The 16005-nt window shown below is 46.2% G+C and overlaps 1 protein-coding gene across 1 annotated transcript in view; it reads left to right on the top strand.

Annotated features, from left to right (window-relative positions):
- NUP210 (nucleoporin 210) overlaps positions 1-16005 on the top strand; it is a 657387-nt gene that overhangs the window by 427234 nt on the left and 214148 nt on the right. The gene's annotated exons all lie outside the window — the stretch shown is intronic.

Genomic DNA, 16005 nt, shown 5'->3' with positions numbered 1-16005 from the left:
TTCCTCCCCACTTGCCAATCAACGCGTATACTGATTGAGCATCAGAATGGAGGATTTTAATGTACATGGAGATTAGAGATATAGTTTCTGTTCAGGACCATAAAATTCACTGATTCATCTAAATTAGTTCAAAGAGTTGTTATTCTTGTTGTAAATTTAAGAAGTTGGTATTGTATTGAATTGGTAAAATTAGATTTACATCAAATTGCCATCATCGATGTATAGAATATCTCATCGTTGTCTTATTGCATCTTCTGTTGTCTAAACACAAATACATACACACCAAATTTTTTTTTATAGACCTTGTTACATTCTAGTACGTCATAGCATCTTTGAGTGTAATGCTTCTATTTATTTTCATAGTGATGGGGCCCACCTGAAAGATGTTGGTCTGGAATTATTTAATTTAGCTTTGGATGAGCCTGTGGCTGTGGTGTTGGGTCGGCCCCACAGATTTAGGGCGGATTTTGTGGCGGTATATGGCCCTTGTCAAACGGGGGTTGGACCAGCGGTCCTTGGAAAGTGGATTTGTAGGGCTGTCCCTCCCCTAACCTCTGGTACAGTGATGGATAACGGACGTGCCCACTGAGCAAACTAACCGGCTGGTGGTTAGCATTACGCAATGGTAGCCCAAGAAAAGGCTTTTGCTGATTGGAACGAGGGGGCAGCTGCCCTAAATTTATGGTTAGTTGGCAAGGTGGTACTACGTGACTTATCTATTTACTTAGTAATTATGTATATAGTGTTTTATGTAATAAAGTTGAAGTTGTCCTCCTTAAATCCTCCAATCGTGTGCCTGACACTAACCAAAGATGCATAAGCATCTTTGACAGAATAAGTGCCAAAAATGGAGATGTCCACACCTCTCTGTCCCAATACACATTTAAACCAACAAGACAACATAGATCTTGCCACCGGGAAAAAATGAGGACAAATTGAGAGAAAAGGCTGAGGAGTAGACAAGAAACAATGTGATCCTGTGCGATCCTCATATTTGATCAAGCAGGCCACCGGACAGAGCCGTAGCCGAGGGAATAGCTGGGTCTGACAACAACTTAATAGAAGACTTAGTGCACCTGAAAATATTAAAGGTCACCCCGTCCGGAGTGTAGGTTCCAGCATCCAAATCCAAGGCATGCACATCTGACACCCTCTTGCAAGAGATTAGATAAAAGAGACAAGCTAATTAAGCCGAAACTGACGCCACAAGAGACTCTGTTTAGGAGGCTTGGAACTGAAAATAGATGAAATGACAATGAGACATCCCAGGTAGAGGAGTAATGAGGTCTGGGCTGACGAGGGGGGCGGGAGCCGTGCAGAAGGTGAGACACCAAGGGATGTTAGCCCGCTGGACAACTATCAATAACCTCATGGGCCGAAGATATGGCAGACCTGTACAGGTTGATTGTCTGATATGCCTGACCAGTCTCAAAAAGGGATGCGAGGAACTGCAGAATTGTGGTCACAGGGGCCGTGAAAGGATCCATGTCCCTACCAGCTAGCCCAAGCTCACCAAGCTGACCCATATAATAGTCAAGTTCTGGGTGCCCATGTGTCTGCCAACAGGCATCGACTTCTCCCAGTTGATGAGGTGGGAGAGTAGATCCATTGTCCACTGAAGATGTCGTAGGAGCACGGAGTGATCCTGTACTAGGAGTAGAATGTCATCTAGGTAGACGGTAAGGCACACCTCGACTACGCAACCAGGCCACCGCTGTGTGCAGCAGGTGGGTGAAGCACCAAGGAGAGAACAAAGGGAAAATGTAATGCACCAGATGGAGTTCTTCCAACGGAAGCAAAGGAGATCCCAAAATGGCTCAGCCACCGGAACCGTTAGATATGTGCCCTTCAAATCTAGTTTTTCTAACCAACCGCCTAATAGGAGCAGGTCCCTCAGGAGGTGAAAGCCCTCCATCTTGAAATGGCGGTAGTACACCATGGAGTCCAACCGGTGCAGGTTGATGACTGAGTGCATTTGGCCACCTTTCTTTTCTATGAGGAAGATATCTGTGACGATCCCGGTGGTGTTTAGCTGAGCCAGTTTGATCGCCTCCTTGCAGAGGAGAGCTGACAATTCCTTGACGATGAGTTATGTGCTGTTTAAATTGAATGCCTGTGTTTCCATTAAACCTGTCTTGCCCCAGCATTAAGCTTTGGCTCATGTGTGGGTTATTATACGACACCAGCAATATTGGAACCTGTGGATTATTGGCATATTATTTTATGGGAAAAGGGTATGCAACACAGTGATACCTTCACAGACCATCTCACATACCGTCCTCAGTGTGAGCAAAATTAACCAATTCAGGCTCCATTTTAAATTGGATGGCCTTAAATTGGTCCATGGACAAGGAACTGTTAGGACCCCCTAGAATGGGCCCTATGTATCCAACCACAAATATTGTCCTAGTCAGCCAACCGGTTATCAACCCTGGCATCTTCTGTCAAATAAAAGAGTTTAGCCAGGGGACCAAAGATATCCAAATACTTATCCTGTCATGATCTAAGCTCCCCTTATGCACGTTCCAACCATGCTTGGCCAAAATCGGGTCATTTTAGGGTCTCCTTGTTATGCACCATAGGCCTAGGGCATTCAGCTCTGAGTTTGTTCCAAGTTGCCTTGCTGAGTAGGCGCAGCACCCAGGTAGCGGGCCACATGGTCTGCTAGGAGCCACTCTATCATCCTGGTCGAATACGGACTCACCCAATGGATCCATGAGGCCAGTCCCCGTATGCGTGGGAGCATCTGCCCTTAGATCACCTCCTGTTTTCTCTGCCTGAGCAGAATCCCTTTTAGAGTCACTACAGGACTCGATAACAGCCTCATGCTAGACCCAATTTTTGAGTCAGAGTTGCTCTCTTTTTGTGCTATTGCACATTCCCATCAAAGCAGGAAAGGCTCTTTTGCACAGTTAAAGAAAAATGTTCAGGCCTTCACTGTTTTAAATTTCAAGCAGATTTTAATAGAACATATAGGTGCACAGCAACATTTTGACCTGTATCCCGGTCTTTGTCAAGCTGATACCATATAACAAATTGGACAATTAAATACAGTGTAAAACATCACTTGATTAATTAATTCACATTAATAAACACCTTACATCAATTAATTTAAAAAAAAGCTCTCCACAGCTTTCTGTAGTTGTCTCCATAAGGATGGGAAGGCTAAACACTGCATAAAAACAAGAAACCACATTAAAGAAAACGAAAAAATACATTAAGTAGAAGGGACCAATAGAGAACCATCCCAAAGACCAAACAAAGGCGGAGTCAAACTCCAGAAGAGGGACATGTACACAAGAAGCGTACCGAACGTCCGAGTCTACAGTCTACAGCAAGAGACAAGCTACATACTATGTTCACGTGACACAAAATCTACTTGCATAGAGCCTTTGCAACAGGTATTAATTGTATAGTGCATAGGGGAAATTATAATTGTGCATGTGTCTACAGCTTAACAAAGTGCTTGTGTGTGTAAAATCCGCTCCAATCGTGTATGTGTCTACAAATGAATAAATAAAGTGCATGCATACAAAGGAGCACAGGTGTTTACCAGACTTCTAATGTATTATTTGGAAGGTCTCCTAAAGGCATAATATAGAAGAAGGAAAGATACAGTGACTAGAAATTTGAAAAATAATGAATAGAAATGAGAAAAAATAAGTATAAAAAATAAAAATAAACAAAAATGATAATTAAAACAAATATATAAAAATAGAAAAAAGCTAATAATAAATAAATGAAAAAACAAAAGAAGCTAAAAATAAATACAGATAAAAAAACATAAAATTATAATAAATAAATAGTAAAGTAAAGAGTACAATAATAGCAAATACATGAACAAATAAAAAAGAATGAATAAAATGGAATCATACACTGTACGTTTGAACCATCCAAAGGGAGAAATAGCAATACATATTCTATACTTTATTAACAGATGGTTTCTACCATTTAAAATAATACATCACATAAAATATAAGTATTGTCAATTAGTTGTTTACAGCTATTTATTGATAATTGATGCACAATTATATTTTTTTGTTTGTATTTTTTTATATAACCATCATTCTTTACAATAAAGTGCTTAAAGGTGCTTACATTGAACTCCAACTAGAGATGTGTATAATAAAGTACAAGTTTTTTTATGAGATCCCCTAGAGGGTCCACTGCAAGAAACGGTTGGCATGTTGTCGAACCCGAGAAATAAGCGTTTGGAGGGCGCGCAAGTAGGGCCAGAGATATTTTCTGGGATAAGGCTGAGGACATAGAGCCCATTACAGCCATAATGGTGACAGTCGCTGAACGCTGTAGTGCTAAAGTCTGACCCCCCTAAACATGGCCGGTGAGGTCCATTAATGTGGGAGGGGAGCCGCCAGAGGTGGCAGGGGCCTCCATACAGAGTAAAGGGGTATGCATCCCAGGGCTAGACGGTCATACAGGCACTCTAGGCTTAGGCATATTATCAGAGACGACACTTTCCAATAAAGTAAATACAATGATAAGCACTAACACCTAAATAGTGCAAGGATCAGGCTGTAATATAAAGTGAGAGTAGTAAGGGTTAATCACCCAAACTAAAATTAGAGAGATCACCAAAACCAGACCAGTAATAGAGACACAAGGCAGGAAGAGGCTGAGGCTAAGGAAGGGGAGGAGAAAACTGGAAGGAAGCAGTCCCTGAACTCGCGAGAAACTAGTGACCGGTTGAATTTGGTTCACGGACGAATAGCGCTTGCGCACTGAATGTGTCCGAAAAGGCAAACTTGCAGCCTCTCATGAACGAAAGACATTTGAGATTAAAATAATCACACATTTCAACACCAGAAATGAAGGACTTAAAGGGACTCTATAGTCAACTGAACAACTTCAGTTTAATGGGGTTGTTCAGGTAAGTACAATAGCTCCCTGCAGGCTTTTTCATGTAAACACTGTCCTGCATGGGACTTCAGTAAACATACCAGGGAGGGTGGGGCTTAAAACAAAGGGGTGGACCTAGAGCTGCAATGCGACTCTGACTTTCGCTTCCCCTCCCATTGGAACAAAGCAGCTTTGAGGGAAAAAGCTGCTATGGAGAGCACTGAATACAGAAAGCTAGTTGGTGCCGTGACCCTGTCACTTTCTGGACTTACAAAAGGCATAATTCACAAACTAAATTAGTTTGCAATTAACACATTTCATTTGCAATTATGTAAACTCCGTGCACACGATTGTGGTGTATTGTGGAAATAGCTCGGCAGTGTAAATATCTACTGGAGAACTATCTGAAGATTGTTTTCATTTTGTGTTTTTTTGTCAATCTTTCTTTTATTAAGGCAAAAGTGATGGGTACAAAATAAAGAGAGGGAAATGCATGGGTAGTATACAGAATAGGGTCAGTACAACGAAAACCAATGTTGTTTACAGAATATTGATGCCTCACTTTTTGTTTTTGGTATGTCATGTAACGGGTACAATTTATAAACAAGCTGAAACGTGGTATAGAGAATCGAATGTGATCTTTCCATTATAGCTAGTGCTGTGTAGTCTCGATTGTGTATTTAACGGGAGGTGGGTATAACACAACATCTTATACACTAGGCATTTTTATTGCTTAAACTCAGGCGTGGGTCATCCTCTTGTTATATATGGAGATAACATTATAAGGCTACCTAGTAGCCCTGATGCACATGTCTAGGTGCAGAGAGTCTACGGGCAGTTCAGGCATCACTGCATCCGTGCTCCAGCCCTACGGTACAGGCTATGAACGTGTATTTTAAGTAACATATAAACTAGCCCACTGTCTAGGGCCCAGATACCCTTCCTAATGTGTCTCATGGCCTAACTGGATGGGCATTAGTTTTAGAGAGGCAAGTGACCAACTATCAATTATGTGCGATGTGATTCCCAATATGCTTATAGTATGAGAAAACTCTAAAATCAAAACATGTAAATAGACTCTTGAGTCCCGGTGTGAGCGTGCAAAAGCAGCACATCTGAAGCAGTTAAGGAGAGTCACCCATCCGTGGGAAAGTCCAGAGAGTGGGGAACGTGTAGATGGCCACGTGAGCTGAGGCCGCACCGTGTCTGTATCAGGCTCGGGAACCGCTTGTGGTAAGTATGTGCAGGCCTCAATGTTAAGTTCCATTACTCGGTTAGGAAGTCCTTTCAAACTGGATTGAGTCTCCGGTGTGTTAGGCAGTGGTTGTGGTGCGCTTACGATTTACAGTTATCAGGCAACAGTTGAGGTTTGTCCGTTTGGTTAGAGCCCACTGCTTGTCAAGCGTGCCGCCGCGCAGTGGGATGCATAGGGCCTACAACCGGGAGAGTCCTGTCCGATCTGTTAGTCAAATAGATATAAGTCAGCCGATGCCTCTTCGGGGTCTGTTGGCACCCACAGCTAGGAGAGCGTCCCTTGGGGCAGTAGGATACGGGTATGTAGCGGCCGCCTGCCGGCCCCAGGTCATTGTGAAGGCCTGCACCATCAATCCACCAACTCGGTGTCCCTTTATCGGGCGCCGTGTGGAGCTTGAATGTTCCGCCGCCAACTGCAGGGGGCCTACTCGTCGGCGGTGTGGTCGGTGCCTAGGAGGTTTACTCCAGATGGTCTTCGGCCTGGGAACGCTTTTAGGACGCCCATTGTCAGTGTCCACTGTGATGTACAGGGGGCTCAGGGTGGTCATGCGCTTCATGTAAGTCCCTGTCCTCTGTCCCTGTAGTGGGGGGTTCGAGGGGATTTCCTGCCTTGGTGGGTTATGGGTATCTGAGTTGGGGGTTCGGCGGTATTGTATACCCTGTGGGGCCCCCCTTAACCCCTCTTTTGCTTGTAGGCCTTTGCTTCTCCTCTCCCCATTAGCTTCTACCACATGTACCTCCAGTTTCTCCCAGAATCGTGTAAAGAGTTTATCGATGCGCTGTAGTATACCATCCAGCGTGGCGCTTCCTTTTGGCTTGGACTGCCGCATGTCACTTATAATGATTGTGTCCGCCATTTCGTGAAGGTTCGCCGGACGGCAGGCACACACAGGCTTAGTCGTCTGTCGGCTGTACCGTAGGTGGGGTGATCTAGTGTGGACCTAGATAACCCCCATCGGTCCTGGGGGGTGGGGCGGGAGTGCTTCCCGAGGTCTCCAGCTGTGGGTGGTGAGTTCGGAGAGCGGCCGCCTCTCCGAGTCTCTTCCTCGTGTAGGCCGCAAACCTCGTTCCGTTAGCGATAAAGTCAGGGAGGGCACCGTCCGGTGCAGCAGCCTCTCCCCGGTCGCGTGATATAGGTTGCGTTTGGCAATTGTCGTTTTTTGAGTCTGGATCCCCCTGGGCACGGGAGCTCTTATCGAGCACGTCTGGTCTGCTAGGCTGTTAGGCTACGCCCCCCGATTGTTTTCTTTTTACATGGCATTTTTTATCACCCTGGACTCCAAGTAATCCTAGGTGGGGATCATACCACCAGCGCTATCTTCAAGGAGCAGTTGGTCTGCTCCTTCCTTGTGAGTACCATTTTATTTCCATTATTTTATCCAGTGAGCACTATTGGTTGTCTCTTTTTATTTGAGTGTCGAACATACCATTGACGGAGGAAGTTTACCCCATATCCCATAAGCGGGGATTGTATCGCTGTACACCTTTTACACTAGAGCTAGCTATAGCTCTTGTACATGTGAGTTTTTTTTGTCAATCTTTGTTTTTATTGAGGCATAGATTAAGACAGTACAGAATGCAAATCAGGGGGTTAGAGCATATAAACGTATGGTATACAAGTCATATTCTGTTCGTAAACTCCCGCTTGAGTCAGCCTCTTTTTATATTTTAAGGTAACAGTATAGGTTAACTACTCGCCAACAGTGATGCGTCCGGCTAATTGTAAGGGATTTAGAGGCTATTCAGGCATCACTCTGTTTTCAAACTATGCGTTATATTACAGGCTTTAAACATACATTGCTAGTAGCGCGAACACATATAAGGTTACCAAGTTAAAAACATAAGCGCGAATACAGATATTGTATGCTTAACATTGCTAGGTCACCTATAATGTAGTAGGTGTAGTATGGGCACAATTTACATCAGGGCTGCAACTGGTTACGTAATACCGTATATATTCGCTGAAAGACTAAGTATAACTCACTAGTCCTTTGAGCTAAACGCTAGGTCAACGCTTGTGATAAATGATAGTATTAGTAGAGTAGGATTAGATGAGATAAAATAAAACATAAGCGCACATACATATATTGGATGCGTAACATTGCTAGGCCATGGTGAAGTAAAACAAGGTTAATTCGATTAACTATCGATAGATATCACTGAGTATTGACGTAATAAGAGGGCATGGTTACCAACAGTAGCTAAGGTTGTAGTAATAACAGACATAATAGACATATGAGCTTAACTGCACTCGTTTTTGTTAGGTGGTCTGGAGTGGCATTTTGAAAGGGGACGACCTCTCCATCATGCTGTGCATACAGTAGTAACAGTAGACTTCATTTACTAACTAGCAACTGTGCAAATATTGGTGTGAGGGCATATTCAGCTTAGTGTGATAGTACATACTTTATAACTCGTAGATGCTACCTGCTAATTAAATAAACATTAGTATGATAAGAGCAGGAGAGATAACATATACATATCGGTCAGATTTGAGGACGCCGTGTTAGTTCTTGCAGGTAGCAGACCTGGAAGGTTGCAAAAAGGACTCGATTGCGTCCATTGTGGCTTATTAAAGATAGAGGTAAGTAGGGCATTATCAGGTTTCGGGCGCCGTAATTCTTGCCAGGGTGTTTAAGGTCCCAGTGGTCTACTCAGCCGATGCCCCTTTGTGGTAGGCCGCCATAGCCTGGTTGCCAGTGTCCAGCGAGTTTTTTGCGCACTACCCTGCGGTACTGAGTGCCCAGTGCCTTGTCCGCTTCTCCTCTCCGCCGGGGAGTAGTGATCCGCCGGTGCAATTGTGGCCTTGTCTGCCTGTCGCATGCTGTGGTGCGGTGTGCCTTCCGTGGCTGACCTGTTTGACCTGGACGGCTGCTGGAGATATGCAGGGTATATGATGGTTTGTATTTTCTCCGCTGTGTATGGTATGAGGCAGAGGAGGGTACGGAGGTGGCTGTTCGGCGGGGGCGAGGTGAATCCTCCCTCCAGCCCCAGGCCGGGATAAAGGCCGACGTCTTTGAACCACTGACCCGGGCCCCTCCATGGGCCGGGTCATTCCCATAGCGGGAGTAACGGGGGGATCTGGTGGTCTGTCGCCTTCTGTGGCGGTCCTCCTTCCGTCCGTGTGGACGACGCCTACGGGTCAAGCCCTTGGTGGCCCTCGGCCCAGGTGGGCTAGCGGTAGAAAGTGCAGGCTTATTCTGGTACGTTAGGCCCGAGGGTGTTCTCTGCGCCCTCCGTCTCCCGCCGCCCCGTTCACAGCCTCGGGGCTGGATCGGTTCGGAAAACAGGTGTGCCTCCAAAGCGGTCCATAGCCTTTGGAAGTGCTTATGTAGCCGCCTCAACATGCGGTCTGCAGAGCAGAGAGCTGGTGCGCTCTGCCTGTGTGCCGTTTCAGCAGGCAATGCGACCATCGCCATTTTGGCCATTTGTCATCGCCATTTTGGTTTGTCTGTCCTTGCGTGTTAATGCCTTGTGCTGGGCCTGTAGTGACGGTTCTGTGCCGCTTGTTGTGTGCAGTCGAGTATGGATAACCCCCTACAGTCCAGTTAAGGGGGGGTAGGAGATTGCTTGCTCTAGCTGGGTACCAGGGAGCAGGAAGGTCGTCCGCCTCTCCCCAGTTTCGGCGTAGTAGGCCGCAGCAGTGTCTCTTCGGTCTCCCGTGCTTAATCCGTTCCGTAGTGTCTCAGGATTAGACGCGTAGTCCCCTCTGGGCTTTTAGCTGCCCGTCGGTAGGGCGTAATCACTGTTTAGCCGGGGTTAAGGTTGCTTTTTTCGTTTATCTAGCAGGAGCTCCAGACACACACGTCTGCTCCTCTTGCCTGTCAGGCTCCGCCCCCCCGTACATGTGAGTTTTATACCAGCCTTTTATATTTTATTTATTTTATTATTGGACTTATTGCACTATTTGGTTCTCTATTTGTTTTATCTCTTGCATATGAGTGGATCTACACGGAGAAGGACAGCGAGGACATTGTTCCTGACCAAGCACCTTATAGACTCTGTGACTTCAAAAAGAGCATTTTAGATCAGACTCTTTTTTTTATTTGGACTGTCTGTTATTATTGTTTTACATTAAGTCTCTCTGGCGCAGCCCTTATTTCCCTTTTTTTTTTTTTTTCTTTTGTTATACTTTAAAGGGAAACTCCAGTGCCAGGAAAACTATCCATTTTCCTGGCACTGGAGGGTCCCTCTCCCTCCCACCCCCCAATCCCCAGTTGCTGAAGGGGTGAAAACCCCTTCAGTGACTTACCAGGGGCAGCGACAGGTCCCACGTCGCTGCTTCCTCCTCCCCCGCCGCTCCTCCTTCTGCTTACGTCGGCCGGTGGGCGAGACTGATCTCGCCCGCCGACCGCGCATGCGCATTAGCGCACCCCATAGGAAAGCATTGAAAATTAATTTCAATGCTTCCCTATGGGGAATAGAGCGACGCTGGAGGTCCTCACACAGCGTGAGGACGTCCAGCGACGCTCTAGCACAGAAAACCTGTGCTATGAAGCAGGAAGTGTCCTCTAGTGGCTGTCTAATAGACAGCCACTAGGGGAGGACTTAACCCTGCAAGGTAATTATTGCAGTTTAAAAAAAACTGCAATAATTACACTTGCAGGGTTAAGGGTAGTGGGAGTTGGCACCCAGACCACTCCAATGAGCCGAAGTGGTCTTGGTGCCTGGAGTGTCCCTTTAACCCCTTAAGGACCAAACTTCTGGAATAAAAGGGAATCATGACATGTCACACATGTCATGTGTCCTTAAGGAGTTAAGGGTGTTTGAGGGATTCCCTTAAAGGGTTGCTGCCCATTTGAAATGTAGCGCTTACTCTTTTTTCTTGTTTCATACTGATATATATATATATATATATATATATATATATATATATATATATATATATATATATATATATTATTAGGGTAGCCCCCAAAATATTGGGACATATAAAAAAAGACAACTCTGTTCCGCAGAGCGACTGACCTGTGCGTGCTGCAGCTGAAACCCCACTATCGCCTGCTGCTGCTCGCACAATCTCATGAGGCGGTGAGCGGGAAGGCCGAAGTTACGCTGCAGTGCAGACAGGCGAGCAGCAGCAGGCAATGAGGAGGAAGTGCGCAAAGAGGAGTAACGGCGCCTGGCATTTTACCGAGAGCCACCCTCAGAGGAGATTGTCAGCAGGACCTTTTTGGAGGTGCAAGCTTATGTCCTTGCCAATAGACAGAGGGCGACATCTATGAACCCAGATGAAGGAAGAAGGAAGCAGAGGGCACAACCACCATGGCCCACAAGCTACCATACAATGCCTTCAAAGACTTCAAGGAAGCAGAAGAAGGCATTGATGACTTTTTACAAGACTTTGAGCGCCAGTGCCTACTCCAAGACGTGGACCCCAGCGACTGGGCCACCATCCTGGCCAGCAAACTAGTGGGGAAGGCAGTGGATATTTACCGGGCTGTACCAGAAGAGCAGATCAGAGACTATCCCTTTATTACCCAAATCCTCCTTGCCCGGTATGCGGTCACCCACGAGCAATACCGCCAAAAGTTTAGGGAGACCCGGAAAGGGGAGAAGGACTCCCATGCGGAGTGGGCATGCCGCTTCACAAGGGCCACCCAGAACTGGCTCAACTACCATCAATCCAAGTTCCCGGAGGAGATCACCCAGCCAGTCATGCTAGAGCACATTTTCAATGGGCTCCCCAACGACAAGGCGACGACGCATCCGTTTGTCATCCATATCAACTTTCGATGCCTTTTACTGCGCCTACCATGGTGACCAGGGGTAACGGGGAATCAGGGTTCGATTCCTTAAAGGGAGCCTGAGAAATGGCTACCACATGCAAGGAGGGCAGCAGGCATGCAAATGACCCACTCCCGACACGGGGAGGTAGTGACAACAAATAACAATACAGGACTCTTTAGAGGCCCTGTAATTGTAATGAGTCCACTTGAAATCCTTTAAAATCAATTGGAGGGCAAGTCTGGTGCAGAACAACTGAAAACTCCAGCTGAAACACCACTATCGCCTGCTGCTGCTCGCACAGTCTCTCCAGCATATGCAAGGTGGAGTTCCACCTTCTGGGCACATTGCATATGAGGCGATGAGCGGGAAGGCTAAAGTTACGCTGCAGCGCAGACAGGCAAGCAGCAGCAGGGTGCGAACGCCGAAAGCGTGCACAGCCGCTACAGTGAATGTCACATCCTGTTCCAAGTTGCGGATCAGTCTGGTGATGGCTTCTGGTATCCAGTACTCTTTTTACTGAAGCTCCATCAGCTCAACACCAGGGGGCGTGCGGTTACCCTGCACCAGACCCTGCTAATCCATTCCACACTGTGACTCCTAACTTCAACATCAGGCATACTGGGTCCCGGTCGTCCGACCGCCGCCCAGACAGTGTCTGGGTCCCGATCACCGGACTGCGAAACTGCGAATGACTTGTTAAATCTGGTATGGTTCCTTTTATCGCTCCATCTGTTACTTGGATAACTGTGGGAATTCTAAAGATAATACATGACGACGAGCGCTAGGGGACGGCCGCTCGGCTTTTGCACCCTGCTCCCTCTAATGCTGTGCTGGAGCCTCTGTGCAACCAGCGCCTCTTCCGCCAAACTGCACACGTCACTTGCATGACCTTGATTCCATGTGGGGTCTAGGACCTCATCATCCTCCACATAATCTTCCACCCACTCCTCAACCCTGCCCACCTTGCCGGTCTGCACACTGCAGAAAGCCACAGCAGTTGGCACCTGTGTTTTTCCAGCATGTAAAGTCTGCAAAGGACATATGGAAATTGTTTTAGAATTGTATCCAGGCAACAGTTTTTCCTATAAACTGACGTCTCAGTTTGACTTGTGAGGGTATTGCTCCCGAATTACAAAATTGTTATATTGGTATTTGACGGTTCTATTTGACTCTTATATATGAAGTGCACTGCAGGCCGCAAATGCACTATTTAGCAGCCAAAAAATCTGAATGTTTAAAAATGCCACAGCACTATTTGACGCTTCTTTTTTTTTTTTTTTTTTATTCTTTATTTTTGGTCGTGCATAAGGGTTAACAGGCGGAGTCGCACTGCCACAATAGCTGGTGTGCTCAAGTTCGCATACACGCTTAATCACATGGCAGTAATATCATTGCACTTTTTTTTTTATAAAGTAGCTATATAAACAGGATAATAACTTATAGAGACAAGTAAAAGTAGTATTTTGATTCACAGATATGTGTCACTTAGTAGTCACATTAAGATTAAGATTAACAATCAGGCTAGGACATTGCATTACAGATCATAGCTATACGCTCTCATCTTTGTGTTGGATTATACAGTGTTATGCGTTTAATACAGTATGTCTGGTCTGAGCTGCGATTTTAATCGTGCTGCGCTAGGAGGAAGAAAAATAAACATAAAGAGCCGTCCCATAATGTTAGTGGCAATAAGTTGAGTAATGCATATTGAGAAGTATAGAGTGTAAACTTCACCAGTGAAACTAACTGGGTGCTTAACAACTGAAGGTACTTCTGCGAGATGGTCCGAGGGGACACATTAGGACTATGTTAGCTGTGCAGCTTAAATGTTTCACTGAGTATGGAAGTGGGCCAGCTGGGGTAGACTATATTCAGGCTGTCCATAGCATACATAAATCCCCCTGCTTATATGGTAGGAACACTTAAGGTCATGGTGAATGTGTGATTGTGCGTTGATGGCCTGCCCGGCTTAAAGGGACACTATAGTCACCTGAACAACTTTAGCTTAATGAAGCAGTTTTGGTGTATAGAACATGCCCCTGCAGCCTCACTGCTCAATCCTCTACCATTTAGGAGTTACATCCCTTTGTTTATGAACCCTAGTCACACCTCCCTGCATGTGACTTGCACAGCCTTCCATAAACACTTCCTGTAAAGAGAGCCCTATTTAGGCTTTCTTTATTGCAAGTTCTGTTTAATTAAGATTTTTCTTATCCCCTGCTATGTTCATATATTGCTAGACCCTGCAAGAGCCTCCTGTATGTGATTAAAGTTCAATTTAGAGATTGAGATACAATTATTTAAGGTAAATCACATCTGTTTGAAAGTGAAACCAGTTTTTTTTTCATGCAGGCTCTGTCAATCATAGCCAGGGGAGGTGTGGCTAGGGCTGCATGAACAGAAACAAAGTGATTTAATTCCTAAATGACAGTGAAATTGCAGGGGAATGATCTATACACTAAAACTGCTTTATTTAGCTAAAGTAATTTAGGTGACTATAGTGTTCCTTTAAGGTAGTAAAGTTGCTGTGCTTTCTATTTTGCATATGGCAGGGTCCCAGGTGATATCCTAAGAAGCTACCCTCGTCTGCTATGTGGGGTTTCCCTGTACATTTCTGGGTAACAATGTTATATGGAAATTCTTGCTTAGGGGTACTTGCTAAGGAGGCGAGTATTTGTATGTTAGCCATTGCTTAATATACCACACATGGAGCTCAGTATATACTCTCATTTTAAAGAAACAAAGGCTACATAATATAAAAAGGAAAAAGGGGAGAAACATGGAAAGAGGGAGAAAAAATTCAAATAAAAAAATAAACGGAGAAAAATACGTTATTTGCCTTATATGTATTAAGTATTAGGAGATTAATTAATTATTAAACAAACAGTGGCTATGTGTGTGTTACTGCAGGTGAACAAACCCAAACTTGCCAAACAGAGCAACAAGGTCCCCTGGTGTTCTCCAGGTAAGAGTCCTGTATCATGTGCTGGCGTATTTAATGAGAGATAAAAGGGAGAAGAGGAAAGTAGAGTCCCCAAGGTCTTGATAGTTGATCTCATCAACTGATGCCTTGCGGGGTATTGGTGGCGCCCCGGTGCGGTACTCCCTTTCTCGGCAGTTCGATGTAGGCAGGTCATGGTGTTGCGGAGCTTGGAGTGTGCGCCCTTCGGCTCCATCTATGTGGTAACTGAGGCGTAGGTAACCGGTGTGGTGCTCCGTGGTCTGAATGGGGCACTTTTTGCTGGATCCCAGCTGTGGCTCGAGGTGGTGGGGGCACAGGGTCCCGCTTGGGGGAGTGAATCCTGTGGCAGACCCAGGGTTCGGAGAAGGGCCGCTGCATCTTGCATGCTGTAGAGTTGGTGTGTCGTTTCACCTTGCTGTATCAGGAGTGTGTGCGAGGACCGCCAGCGATAAGGTATGTTGTTGTGCTGGAGTGTGGAGGTGAGAGGCCGAAGTGACCTGCGCCACGCCAGAGTTTCACTGGACAGGTCGGCGTAGAAGCTTTACCCCGGACGGCTGTGAGGACCGTTGATTTGTCAGTCCTGTTTTTAAAGGTGAGTACGGTGTCCCTTGTGGCCATGTCTGGGGCCCCAGCGGGTTTCGGAATCCGGAAGAGATCTGTGGGTGTTATGGCTTTAGCTTGGTCTGTGGGCAGTATGTTGGTTAGCAGGCGCTTGATCATGTGCGGTAGGTCAGTCTCCGGCAACCCCTCTGGGAGTCCCCTGACCTTGATATTGAGTCTCCGTCTTGCGTCTTCCTGGGTTGCGAAGCGCCGTTCATACAGCATATTTTGGTTGCGCAGGTTCTGCATGTCGTTTCGCAGTGAGGCGATAGTGCTCTGCTGTTCTTGGGAGGAGGCCTCTAGTACTGCAATGCGGCCTTTCAGGCCCTGCAGCTCCCCCCTTAGTGCGGTGACATCCGCAACGATGTTTTTTTGTAGGTCCGCTAGCAGGGTCTTTAACACCCCAGTGGTTACCAGGTCGGCGTCTGGGTCCTTCCTTGGTTTGCTGGGTTTTGCCCTCGGCTGTGGGTCTGGGGTTAGGAGGCATTCATCTTCAGCTCCCTCTGAGTAGTCGTCTGAGAAATCCGAGCAGCCTCCGTGGAGCGCCGCCATATTGGATCCGCTCGGGCCGCATGCTTGCCGCCACATTTCCCCTATTATGA

The sequence above is a fragment of the Pelobates fuscus genome, chromosome 7 (genome assembly GCF_036172605.1).
Source record: "Pelobates fuscus isolate aPelFus1 chromosome 7, aPelFus1.pri, whole genome shotgun sequence".
Taxonomy (NCBI): domain Eukaryota; kingdom Metazoa; phylum Chordata; class Amphibia; order Anura; family Pelobatidae; genus Pelobates; species Pelobates fuscus.
Note: the sequence above shows the minus strand (reverse complement) of the source record. Positions and strands in the feature narration are given on the sequence as shown.